General features: G+C 34.3%; 1 long non-coding RNA gene, 1 other non-coding gene and 6 pseudogenes across 3 annotated transcripts in view; all 8 read right to left on the reverse strand.

Annotated features, from left to right (window-relative positions):
* Positions 1-13,917, reverse strand: part of LOC118659993 — a 49,705-nt gene that overhangs the window by 1,801 nt on the left and 33,987 nt on the right. The window contains exons 5-14 of one of the 2 annotated variants that reach the window (XR_004968776.1): positions 12,991-13,047; positions 11,810-11,864; positions 8,496-8,580; positions 7,705-7,788; positions 7,062-7,141; positions 6,140-6,223; positions 4,901-4,971; positions 3,925-4,007; positions 3,114-3,188; positions 732-2,249 (exon numbers count right to left, since the gene is read on the reverse strand). This is a non-coding gene — a long non-coding RNA (uncharacterized LOC118659993). Of the gene's footprint in view, positions 1-731; positions 3,189-3,924; positions 4,008-4,900; positions 4,972-6,139; positions 6,224-7,061; positions 7,142-7,704; positions 7,789-8,495; positions 8,581-11,809; positions 11,865-12,990; positions 13,048-13,917 lie in introns of both variants that reach the window. The other variant, XR_004968775.1, reaches the window with a different exon arrangement.
* LOC118661685 lies at positions 3,630-3,706 on the reverse strand (annotated as a pseudogene).
* LOC118661673 lies at positions 4,495-4,569 on the reverse strand (annotated as a pseudogene).
* On the reverse strand, positions 6,657-6,731 carry LOC118661674 (annotated as a pseudogene).
* Positions 7,326-7,394, reverse strand: LOC118661659. The gene has a single exon (XR_004969425.1). It is a non-coding gene; the product is annotated as a small nucleolar RNA SNORD113/SNORD114 family (small nucleolar RNA).
* On the reverse strand, positions 8,084-8,157 carry LOC118661661 (annotated as a pseudogene).
* On the reverse strand, positions 9,290-9,353 carry LOC118661736 (annotated as a pseudogene).
* LOC118661707 lies at positions 12,094-12,167 on the reverse strand (annotated as a pseudogene).

Here is a 13,917-nt window from a genome sequence, read left to right on the forward strand (position 1 = left end):
TAACATGAGTAGAACTGATGAAGGATGAGGTTTCAACATATACTCGTCACTGGTCAGGAGCTCTGTCACCTTCATCTTATTAAATTATTCACCTGTTTGTTAATTACTGATGAGAAAATCAGTATGTCTGTGCACAAACTCAAAATGATAACTAACTGACTGTAATAGCAGGTGCTAACTGGCATGAGTATTGGGGAATAATATACTTTTTCCAAATTCCATGAGGAAAAATTGACAAAGTTGGAAATCTTTAAGGTGCACAGCCTGATGATTTGATTTACATTGTGGAATGATCACCCATGGGGCACCGTGAAGCCAAATGGATTGGTCTTAACTGTCATTGAACATATTTTTGTCACCGGTTCATGCTCGGCCATCTTTAATGTAGTTAATTGATTAAATTATATAATTGTTTGACTATTAAATTAAGTTTTTAAAAAACACCTGCTACATAGTTACAGCCCAGAACATGAACATTGGCAAATACATCTCCCTTATGCTTAGGGACAAAAGCCTCTCCATATTGTTAATGGACTTCAGTTCTCTGAAATGGACTGGGGATGATGTTTGTTTCATTACGTATGCCATCTTCCTTCCAAAATTGACCCATTTAGCCTTCATTTGTTCATACATTTGTGTAGTTATTATTGCATGAACTTTTAATAAGAAATCAAATCTGTTTTGCACTGGACCTCGGAGTTCTAGGTAAGCAGTATTTGCCCTTGACTCACCTGCCGCCAGGGCACCGTATTGACTCAGTATTCACCCTCTTGTTCTTCATTTAGTGTCATTTTGTGAAGAGAGAAATCATTAATTCATTAATAATAAATATATAACAAATTAATTTTTGAAGTAGCTTTAATATCCCTAAACATATGATACAAAATCATTTTCTAAAGAGCCAATAGTGTAGGTCTGTTCTGCTACTGAAGCTCAGTGTTGAATATATGGATTAGTCAATGTACTTTCTTCAGTGTAACCTCTTTATTGTTAATCCACGATTGGCATGGACTAATCTCTCCCATCTGTCTATAGAGTTATTTCCCTCAGCAACTCATCCCTTTTGTTAAATAACCTCAATGATTTGTATATAAATTAATGAACACAGTGCTTCATAGTAATTGCATTTTGATTGGCATGCACTGATTAGATTTCACACTTCTTAGTAATAGAGTGAATACCCTTAAACCACCCAAACTGAGACAAGAACGTGAATATTACTGACACAGAGATCTATGGTCGAGACCATCACCACAGAAGAATCCTGAAATCAGTTAGGGTGGGTCGGTCCTGGAGTACAGAGCATAGTAGGTGGTTAAAAAAGATTGAGATGTCTTATCTACTGATCCTTGCATATAACTTTTGATTAGTCATTTAGGATAATTAGCAATATGGAGAAATGTCTAAATTCTCCCAAGTGAGCAAATAACGGTGACCTTGCCACGGACACAGAATAGGAACATTGTCTATTACTATGAAATGCTAACTATAGAATCTATAGCCAAAGAGGTAACACCTGCCGACCATTACTTCCTAATGTGCAGGAGTTTTTTCTATACAGATGCATAGTATTTCCTATCTAACTAGATATCTTTATATTTGGGCAATTCTATGATCTTCATCTTTACCTATATGTTTTTATTGATTATTTCATTGATCCAGTTATAAATAGAATGACAGTACATGAAAGTAAATAAAAAACAAGATGCTCATAGATTCCTGAATTGTAGGGGATCCCTTCAAACAGGGCAATGGACTAGTATGCGTTTGTGTTGGGAGCCAGATACGTGTTGAGCGTATGTAACTCACACACCACCAGGAGTCATCGTTGATCCACGATGTCACTGTCCCTCTTTTTCTCTAATATTTTCTATAATTTCTACAGAGTAATTTATTCATTTATCAATATAATTTTAAGGTCCTATTATTCATAAAAACTCAAGAAAAGCCTTAATATCCCTAATCTTTGTATCAAATCATTCTTACATAAATCTCTAATTGAAGAATGAATATTCTTTGTATATATATTCATGGACATAATCAATGTTACATCAATGAATAAAAGAAATCTCACATTTGTCACTGGGCTAGAGTTGGCTTTCTTTGATTATATTTCACACTTTTTAATGATACGGTGAATAGCCATTAAAAAAAACGTTGGAACTGAGACAAGAACGTACTTACAAATAGAGGCAACCACAGAGCTCGTGACAAGCGACGATGCTGGAGTCAGCCCCAGAGCACCCACTCTGAGGAGTACAGAGCACAAAAGGGCACAGAAAGATGAGACCTAATCTCCATGGCTCCCTGACTCCTCCGTTTCATTATTCATTGATTAATGATCAGATATATTTGTTCTTTCTTAATAAATTAAACATCAGAATTGTAACTGACTCAGAGCAGTTACTATTACTTATCATTATATATCTCATTCTTAATCAAAGATGTAATACACTTGATCCATTTGATATTGATTGCAATAGACATCAGTATTATTTTTCTTCTATACATTTTAACAATGAACAATACCTCACCCTCTTCATCCATATTTATTTTGTCATTTATTCTTTTATAATAATATTTTATAAAATTTATGAACACAAAACCAAGAACAAGAGCTCTGTAAATTCCTGACATCTGTCTATACAATCACTTCTAACAGAAAGAAGGGACTAGGTTCCTTTGTGTTAAGATCTCAGAGTTCCAAACACATCCGTTTGTACTGTACATGTTTGAGTCATATGATGCCAGTCGTCATCGCTGTGACAGGCTGGAATTCTTTTCTTCGTTCTCATCTATACCTGTTTACTGAACAATCTGTCAATTCACTAATAATAAAAACATCTGTGAATAATAAATACTCAAGGACAAGTCTCTTAATATCTCTAATCTTTATCTATAGAAGCATTTGCCTCAATGAATATGCCTATGTAATTAATCCGCTTCATTGATACAAATACCCATTAATCAACATCAAGTTTCATGTCAATTCCATACTTCTTATGCGAGCATGACTAGTCTTCTTTGAACATATTTAATGCCATTTTATAGCATTACAGTGAATACTCTAAACAAACAATCTGAACCAGGAGAAGAACGTGGCTATGACTTACATGCACCTCTACAGAGGGCCGACCAGTGGAGCTCCTATGATGGCCAAGGGCTCGGTCAGCTACAGCATGTCCGTGCTGAGGAATACAAAGCAGAGAAGATTGTAACGAAATTGAGAGACGGTCTACTGAGGCACACATCACCTTCCACTTAGCCAGTCACTCAAGGATATAATATGTACTCATGAACAAACCAAACAATATCAAACTTGACACAGACCACGAATTAAAAACTTTGACTATTATTTACTGTCTGTATCATTCTTAACCAAAGAGGGAAGACAACTGAACCATTTAGATTTCTTAATGAATGACAGTATTTTCAATAAGCATTAGAAATGTTTATTGTCTCATCCTCTTCATCTTATTTATTCTTGTTCATTGGTTCTTTTTGAACCATTTATTAAAATGGGATCAAAATTCATGAAAATGAACCAAGGAAATGGTCCTTTTTAATTCTCTAATATCTGTCTATAGGATCAGTTCAAACAAAGGCACTAGACTATGTCTCTCTCTTTATTGGACCTCAGAGTTTCAGACACATTGTATTCATCATCTCCGTGACTCTTCCTCCAGCAACAGTCATCATTGGTCCACGCTGTGGCCTGTTTGTCTTCATTCTCATTGTTCTCTCTGTCTCATTAATTATCATCAATATTTCAAATCTGCATTAGTAAATATAATGCCTCATAATATCTCATATTTATCATTTCCTATGGTTGGTGTGGGGCTTATATTTCACACTTTTAGCAATACAATGAATACCCTTTTAAAAAATGCTTCAACAAACACAAGAACTGTAACCTTTACTCACATTTCATCTCAATGCTTTACACAGAGGAAACCATAGGTCGTGTTGCCATGGAAAACACTTAAATCAGCTTGAGCATGTTGATTCTGAGGAGTACAAGACAGAGCAGATAATTAAAAATTGAAGCCTTTTCTCCATTAGTCAGTTTCCTTCTCATTTCATTTCATCAGTTATTTAGGTATTTACTTCTTCAGAACATCTACATATAAGATATAAATATACATATTAAAAACTAACATCGTCAACTCAAGACTGACACAGGCCAATTAAACTGTATATTAATTCTCAGTGTCAGTGTTCATATAATCCTTAGAAAGGAGGTAATGCACTTGGTCCATTTCTTTCTTAATATCAGTTTTTCATTTTATGTTAATTGTATTTCTTGCATCACCATATATATACTTGATAAGTCTTCATCCTTGTTTTATTTAGTGATATATCTGTTTATTGGTTCTATCATTGATTCATTGACATTAATAGTAATATACTAGAAATCCATGAATCCAACATGACAACAACAATTTCCTTGCATATTCCTAATGAGAGAGGAAACAGACTAGATTTTGTTTCATTTTGGACCTCAGACTTCCAGACACATAGCAATCATAGTACCTCCTTCATATGCCATCAGTGATCATCATTGGTCCAGTTTGGGGCCTCTTTTTCCTCATTCTCAACTACAGTTGTGAAGTGTTCAATCTACTACTAATAATTAAACACATGTGTGTGAATCACAAAAATGCAAGGACAAGAGCCTAAAGATTGTTGTCACACTCCTTTAGGACCAATGGCTTCCTGATTATACCTCTTTTCATTAATCATCACCATTATTCCAAAGGTAAGGTAGTCAATATAATGTTTCGTACATTTCCAGTTTCATCACTGGACCATGGTTGGTCTTTTTCCACTTTTTAAATTACTACAGTGATATCCTAAACAAACGTCCCTGACCAAGACAAGACCTTTGATTATTACTCACACTGGCCTTCATGTCCCTCCATGGAGCTTCTGAACACAACAGATGCTGAGTCCCCTTCAGGCGGTTTCGTTCTGAGAAGTGCAAAGCAAAGGAGATGATAACAGGACGGAAACATTACCGCACCTTACATTTAGTCAATCATTTAGAAGATAGTTATGTGGGCTAATACTTAATATCATGTTTTTAGTGACCAGAATAAGATCGAAGATGGAAGGTACTGGAACCATTTATTTTTGGTAAGGGAATACAGTATTTTCAATAAACTGGAATTTTTTTTATTCGTTCACCACGGATTACAAGTGTATGATGTGGTTGAGTGTCGACCTCTGAATCAGGAGGCCCAGGTTTGATTCCCGATCAAGGCACATGCTCTGGTTGTGGGCTTGGTCCCCAGTGGGGGGGGTGGGGGGCAGGAGGCAGCCAATTAATTTTTCTCTCTCATCATTGATGTTTCTATCTTTCTCTCCCTTCCTCTCTGAAATCAATTAAAAAATTTTTTTTAAAGAGTGCATGTTATTCAGCTCTGATTTTTAAAATTTGTACATTGATTCTGAAATTAATCCATGTATAAAATAATAAAAATCCATTCATTTCTACATTTGTATCAAATAAATCATTAATTCATTCATAATAATTAAATGAACACATGACTCACAATATCCAAGGACAAAATTGTTGGATATCTCTCACATTTGTCTATAGAATCATTTCCCACAGAGGCTAATTCTTTTTTCATTAATCAACCTCAATGCTGTACATTATTGATTAATAATATAATGTTTCTTATCATTTGGCCATAGTTAATTTTTTATTATGTTTAATATTTTTTAATAATTCAATAAATATGTTTAAACAAATAATGCAGTCTAAGATGACAACTTAATGAACTTCAGTATTTTCAATAAATATTCATCTTTTTCATCATTCTTATCTGCATAAGTTCATTTATTAATTTATTGATTCACTTATATTAAATTTTAAAACTATATGATTCATAAAAAACAAGAATAAGAGTAATAAATGTTCCACATATAGGACCATTTGCCATATTATTGATATATCTCTTTAATTATCATTAATGTTTCATGGATGATTAATAAAGATAATCTTCAGACCAATCCCATATTTATAATTCACGATAGTTGGCATCTTGGACTATATTTCACATTCTTAATGACACATGAATATTTGAGAGAAAAAAAATCTCAAAGACATGAACTGTTTCAATGTATTACTCACATTGGTCTCTACTCACTACACAAACAGGCAACCGTAGAGCACGTGACCACGGATGATGCTTCAATCTGCTCAAATGCGTCCATTCTAAGGAATACAGAATAGAGCAGAAGGTGAAAAAATTGAGAACCCCTCTAAATTGACCCTTTTCCCCATTATTTCAGTTACTCAGTCATAAAGGCATATACATATATATTTATTATATGTGTAAAATTTATACACATATATAAACATAAATATAAATTAATGATATGACACCTTAGATAAATAATGCCCTTTGTCCATTTATTTCTTATCAGATTTTTCAGTTCATATTAATATTTCTTGCCTCACCATATATATTCATAGTTGATAAGACCAACTTAGTGAAGCCTTGTTTCCTTAGTGATATATTTGTTTGTTGGTTTTTATCATTGATTCATTGATATTAATAGTAATATACTAGAAATATATTAATCCAAAATTACAAGACCAATAGGAACAATTGCCGGAGAGGAAATAGATTAGATTTTCTTTTGTTTTAGACCTCAGACTTCCAGACACATAGCAATCATAGTACTTGCTTCATATGCCATCAGTCATCATCATTGGTCCAGTTTCGGGCCCCCTTTTCTTCATTCTCATCTATATGTTTATACATTAATTCATCAATCGACTAATAATAATTAAATACATATCAATGAATCACAAAAGATCAAGAACAATAGCCTTAAAATCTTTATCATTTTTTAAGAATCATTGGCTAATTGAATTTTATTAATCATCTTCATAATTTAAAAGTTAGATTAGTCAACATTATATTTCCAACTTAATTATCAGAACATAGTTGGTATTTTTTTCTTATATTGAACATTTTAAAATATAAACACAGAGAAACCCCAAACAAACCACCCAAAGTAAGATGAAGACATTGAAAATTACTCACGTTGGTCTTCATGCTCCTACAGGCCAATAGAAAGATCGCTGACCAAGGCATAATGCTTTATTCAGCTGGGGTGTGTCCATCTAAAAAGTAGAAAGCAGAATAGACAACACGACTGAGATATTTTCTCTATTGGTCTTTGCATTTACATTAAATTATTTGGTGATTAAGTTATATATTATTTTGGGGTAACTTTATTAAACTTTCCACTAACCCCAATATCGCTCATTATTTATATCACCTGTAACTTCCTCAGCTAAAGGTATCTTGGACCTCAGAGTTAAAGAGTATTCACCATCAATGACTCATACGCCACCAGTAGTCATCATTGGTCCAGGGTTAGCCTTTTTTATCCACTCTCATTTATGTGTATTAATTAATTCATCAATTTATCTGATCATAATAAAATTAAAAACTATGAAGCACAACTAAACTTAAGAGCATGAGCCTGTACTAGTCCTATATCTGTCTATAGGATCATTCATGACATCAATATATCTTTCATTAATCATCCTCAAAGTTTCATATAGGGATCAATCACTATAATGTTACATATCAATTCCATATTTAATAATGGACCATGGTTGGCTTTCTTTGGTTATAATTCACACTTTTCAAATACAGAGTATATGTTCACAAAACTCACATTTGTTTCTATGCACCAAACAGACAGACACCAGACATCTTGAGACCATGGGAGAATCTGCAGTTCAGGTCCAGTGCATCCATTCTAAGAAGTGCAAAGCACAGAGGGAGAGGAAAAGTTGAGACTTTCTCTGCACTGACTTTGCTTTCTGCATTTAACTTACTTAGTAACTTAAATATTTACTCATTTTCATAACTTACAATGCTTCACGCATTTATATTAATTTACTTGTATGTGTTTTTTAGTTCTTTCGCTAATCTATGCTCATAGAATCATTATCCATGAACACAAAAAGTGAAGAACATAATCTTTGCATGTTACTAACATCTGTCACTATGGTCATTTCCAACAGAGGAAATAGATTAGATTTCTTTTTGTGTTGGACCTCAGAGTCCCGACATACAGTATTCATCATCCATGACTCATACCCCACCAGTCGTCATCATTGGTCCAAAATTGGCCCTCTTCTTCTCCATTAATTTCTAATTTTCTTTATTAATTAATTTATCACTTCACTAATAAATAAATAGATAAATCACAAAAATTTAACAAGATTTTTAAGTTTTATAGCCATGTGATCATTTATCAGCTTGATTACATCATTTATTAATCAATATTTTGCAAATATTGATTAAGCGGCACAATGTTCATCTGGCATATGTTACTATGACATCATAAGAATGTCATATTTATGATTGGGCCATGGTTGGCCTTCTTGAATTCTTTTAACAATACAGGAAATATCCTTTAAGAACTACCCAAATCAAGACAAAGTGTGTGACTATACTCACATGAGTCTCCATGCTGCTAACACATGGAGGGAACTAGAGAGCTTCTGACCATGGAAGATGATTAAATCTGCAGGGAACGATCATTCTGAGAGTACAAAGCAGAACAAATGATTAAAATATGAAAATATTCTCTTCATTTATCCTGAATTCCTCCTATCATTTTATTACACATTTAAGTCTGTATTAAATTATGATATTTTTTCTTGAGAAAACAATGTTGAAGAAGGCACAGAACAAATAAGAGCATGGACTGTTATTTGTAGTGTAGGTATCATTCCTTAGGAAAAGAGGTAATGCCTTTAAGACATTTATTTCTCTTTTTTTAAATATATTTTATTGATTTTTTACAGAGAGGAAGGGAGAGGAAGAGAGATAGAGAGTTAGAAACATCGATGAGAGAGAAACACCGATCAGCTGCCTCCTGCACACCCCCACTGGGGATGTGTCCACAACCAAGGTACATGCCTTGACCAGAATCGAACCTGGGACCCTTCAGTCCACAGGCCGACGCTCTATCCACTGAACCAAACCAGCCAGGGCAAAGACATTTATTTCTTAATGAACTTCAGTGTTTTTAATATATAGTAATAGTATTTCTGGCCTCACCATATATTTACATAATTGGACAATGCTTCACCCTATTTATTCATATATTTATATTAATCCTTTCCATTTATATTAATAAAATTAAATATCATGAACACAAAACTAAGAACAAAATCCTTGAATATTCCTAACATCTGTCCATAGGAATATTTCAAAGAAGGTACAGATTAGATTATATACTGTGTGAAATAAACAGGCACATAGTATTCATCACCCATGACTCATACTCCACCAGGCATCACCATTGGTCCAGATTGGCCCTCATTATCTTCAATTGTGTCTACATGTTTTTACTAATTAATTCATCCACTAATAATAATAAAATAAATGCCTACAGGCCATAAAACTTGAAACTAGATCCTTGAATATTTCCAGTATTTCTCTACAGAATTACTTCCCACTAACAGTATAGATATACTTATATAAATCCTATATTGTCAGTAGGAAGTAATTCTGTAGAGAAATATATATATATATATATATATATATATATATATATCTTTCATTAATTGACCAATGCTTGCTATATAAATGAATGTAAACTTTAACCCCATTTGCAATTGAAGCTGACTAAATTGTGTCTCTGTAAAAGGAGGTTAAAATGAACTGTGACTCAGAATTAAAATTGAATAATACATTTTACATTAATTAATTGAATAATTAACTCTTAAAATGAATAAATGGTCTTACTTTTTCCTCCTTAGTTGACCTCAGATGTGCTAAATTGGCCCACACATAACCTTAATTCATTTTATTTGTATATGTAACTATTTATTTCCTTTCAATAAGAGTTAAGGCCCTATGCCCTAGCTGGTTTGACCACTGGATAGAGGGTCAAGGGTCCCAGGTTTGATTCCAGTCAAGGGCACATGCCTGGGTTGCAAGCTCAATCCCCAGTAGGGGTTGTGCAGGAGGCAGCCAATTAATGATTCTCTCTTATCACTGATGCTTCTATCTGTCTCTCTTTCTCTCCCTTCCTCTCTAAAATCAATAAATATATATACTTTTTTAAGAGTTAAGACCCATGACAAACCACCAAGTCAGAAGTGATTCCTTTGAGTGTAACTAACGTTTCTACATTCCTTTAATTGAATCATTTGTGCATTCATTCTGTAAATGCAAAGCAAATATAAAAATAGATTAGATTATATAGGCAGGCAGATCAGCATAGAGTCAGATTTTTTAAATTGATCTAAGTCAAAAATATTTGACTAAAAATAAACCTTAGTGTTTGTTATATATTAAAACTCTGAATGGCTTATTGATCAATTGCTTCAAATATTAAATTTAACTTATATAATGAACACCTTTGAAACCAACATCAGACAAAAGAATAATGTTAACTTATTCTTTTACACATAATAATATCATTAATACAGAAACAGGATAATATTAATGACTGTCCATATATTCATTGGGCACAAAAAGAAAAGACCAAATAATCTTTTCTGTTCTTTTTAAATTAAAAAAATATTGAAGATCATTGAATTAATACTAACTGGTCATGTGACACATTCAACATAGTCTGTGTCTAAGTCCTCTCAATTATGCAGCGATTTAATCAATGATTAGTTTAAGTTGATGTTTTGCCCTTTTCTATAAAACAAAAAACCAATAACTCAGCCCAGAAAAATAACATCGGCTCATACATCCATTTATCTAAATGCTCTTTACCCAAAAGGGTCAGCTCTAATAAATTTATTTATTTTACTGCAATGGTGCTTCAGAAATGTATTAACAATGATTTTATATTATATATATTACACTCCATATTCTCATATTCGAATCAGGAATAATCCATTTTCTCTTTATTCATTTATATGTTTCTTCAATGATTCATTCATTGATTTAGTGAAAATACAATACTCAGAAACCCAACAACAAACTCCTTCATATTCATAACTCCTAGCATAATCTCATGTGCCACTCAGATCACAAAGAGGAATGTTCTGGTAATGGACCCCAGAGTACAGGGTTTAATTAAAATGCTTGATTTCAGAATGATCCAGACACACTCATCATTGACCCAGGGTGAACAATCTTTTTCTACATTTATACTTTTGTTTATTGATCCACTAATAGCAATAAAGTCAATATTCATTATTTTCTATAAAAGCCAAGAATATCCTTGACTATGACCAAGATGTCTTTCTAGGCTCTTTTGGCATGAACTCAATTTTATTCTCAATAGACGAGATCTCTTTCAGCAGTGGCCATCAGTGAGGGAACAATTAACATCCTTGCCTCACACCTATCCTATCCCAACTACCTTCCATCTCCGGATGCACGCCTCCCTCAGTGAGGAGCCATCCAGGAGAACGGTGCATGGTAACATGAATGTGCTATGACTGGGCTCTCCAATCCGGTCGCCATTAGCCACAGGTAACTAAGGACTTCAAATGTGGCTAGTGCAACTGAGGAACTGAATGTAACATTCACCTTTCCTTTAAATTTAAATGGTCACATATGGCTAGGGGCAACCAAATTAGACAGTGCAGCCCAAGAATTTAATGCTGGATAAATGTTTAAATCAAATGCAGAGCAAAAATAAGACGGATTATTAATCAGAGAAAATGTCTTCCATCTTGTTTTTAACCGCAATTGTACTGAATTGGTTTAACCCTTAATCTCTGTGTCATAACACATTCATATTAGGAACGTTAACAAGTTCTTTGACCATTATTTACTTCAGTCTTTAGGTTTCTTACCCTAACAGCCAAGATCTTCATCAGCAGACTGATGACAGCAACCGTGGTCTTCAATCTATGGAGCCAAATATATGCCAAGTTCAAGGCCATGAGCAGTCCATATCTACACTGAATTAAATGACATTACTTTTGTGGTACTAGGTTAGTCATAGGGTCAATTCAAGTCTCATTGTTATCATTGAAAAATTCAGTCTATATCCATAAAGTGATCAAGGGGGCTGAACAGCCCCAATTTCCGCTATAAGTTCACTTCCCTAAGGAAGAGCGGAGGATACTGTGTGATAATGGACCTGAGAGTTACAGGTGGCTTTAATCAATGTTTTTGATTCAGACACCCTCCACAGTCATCATTGGTCCAGGCTTGGCCTCTTTTTCTTAATTCATTTATACTTTCAGTTTCCCATGAATCACAAACTTCCAAGAACAAGGTGCTTGATACAACTGTGGTCTGTCTCTAGACTGACTTCTCACAGAGATTTTAGATTAGATCTCAGTGTGAACCTTGCTTCATACAATATCTCCGCTCAAAATGGCCCATGGTTTGGGCCGTGTCCATTTAACTTGGCCAATTTAAAGCATGAAGTCATAGACACTCAAAACCCACAAGGGAACCCCACATCTAGGACACAGACAATGTGTTCCACCTTCTAAGAGCTTCCTCTCAACAGTTAGCCTGGATTTCTACCAATATGAAATACTTAAATCAACTGTGGTGCAGAAAGAATAGGGAATAGCAAACCATTCTCAAAACTAATTAAATGCCTTCCATCGTTTGAAGAAATGAATCTCAGGTGTACTCTAATGGGTTAATTTTTTTATGAATTTATCTTTATTGTAGAAAGTATTAGATGCCCACTTTGGGGTTTTTTGTTGTTGTTTTTTCCCCATTGACCCCCTCCACTCTGCCCTCCCAAGCCTTTGCCACACTATTGTCTATGTCCATGGGCTATGCATATATGCATAGAAGTTCCCCCGTAACTATCTCCCTCCTACAAACTACAAACCCCCTTCTTCTCTATGAAAAGAGGGTAATAGTTTTAGGTACCAAACACATGCAATTTTGGGTCTATACTTGGTTTTCTTGGACTTTATTTGTTTATATAGCTGTGTTCCACTAAACCACCTTAGTGACCACACATGACCAAACCATATCAGCCGAGAACAGAAACTGTGTTACTTACATTGCCCTTTTCCCACAGACAGAGGTGACAGCTAAGATCTTCATCAATGGACAAGGACTGAATCCCATGTGGAGTGTTCATTCACGAGGAAAAGCAGATTTTTAAAAAGATGAAAGGCGTAAATTGAGATTTTTAAATAGTAGTTCATTGATCATTACTAAATTATTCATACACATTGGTTTGTGTCACATTTTCATCAACCCAATAGCCATGTACTTTTCATCTATTGATCTACCATCAAACATAAGAATTATAGCTATTATAAAAATATTCATATCTGCCTACATACCCCTACCAAATAGCAAAAAGGACACCACTTTCTATTGGGGGAAAATTTTACCAAATGAGATTGTTTCTTGAAACACTAAGTAAAGTTAAATCTATCCAATGGGACAGGCTGTGCTTCCTTTCACATATTTATTGATTAACTTATTTATTCAGTTATTTAATAACTCTAAGGTTAATTTAACTATCTGCTCTCTTTGCCTAAGGGAATCACAAAAGGGCAGAGCGATTTGCTACCCAAAGCTCCACAGACTACACGCAACTTTCTGTCTCAGCACCGTCTGCACTGATGGAACTTGCCACAGAGATGAAATGTTGCTTATGGGCACTGCCCAATATGGCAGCCACTGGCCACATAGGGTTAAAATGTGGCTAGTGTCAATGAGACATTGAATGTTCTTATTAAATCAATTTGACTTGAAATGCTAATAGAAAGATGCATTTAGAGGGGCCTGGATCTTTGTTATTTAAGTGACTTCATAAGGTTAGAGCAGGATGAATCCCGCCTCTGCATACACCACATATTGCCTCACTGCCCCTGCTTTATGCTTTTCTAAGGGATTGGATATGAAATTATTCTTTCATTTGCTTATTATAGCACCTAAGGACAATGGGCAAGGACATGCATGGAGCTAAATTTAT

Source organism: Myotis myotis, unplaced genomic scaffold (assembly GCF_014108235.1).
Source record: "Myotis myotis isolate mMyoMyo1 unplaced genomic scaffold, mMyoMyo1.p scaffold_m19_p_1, whole genome shotgun sequence".
Taxonomy (NCBI): Eukaryota; Metazoa; Chordata; class Mammalia; order Chiroptera; family Vespertilionidae; genus Myotis; species Myotis myotis.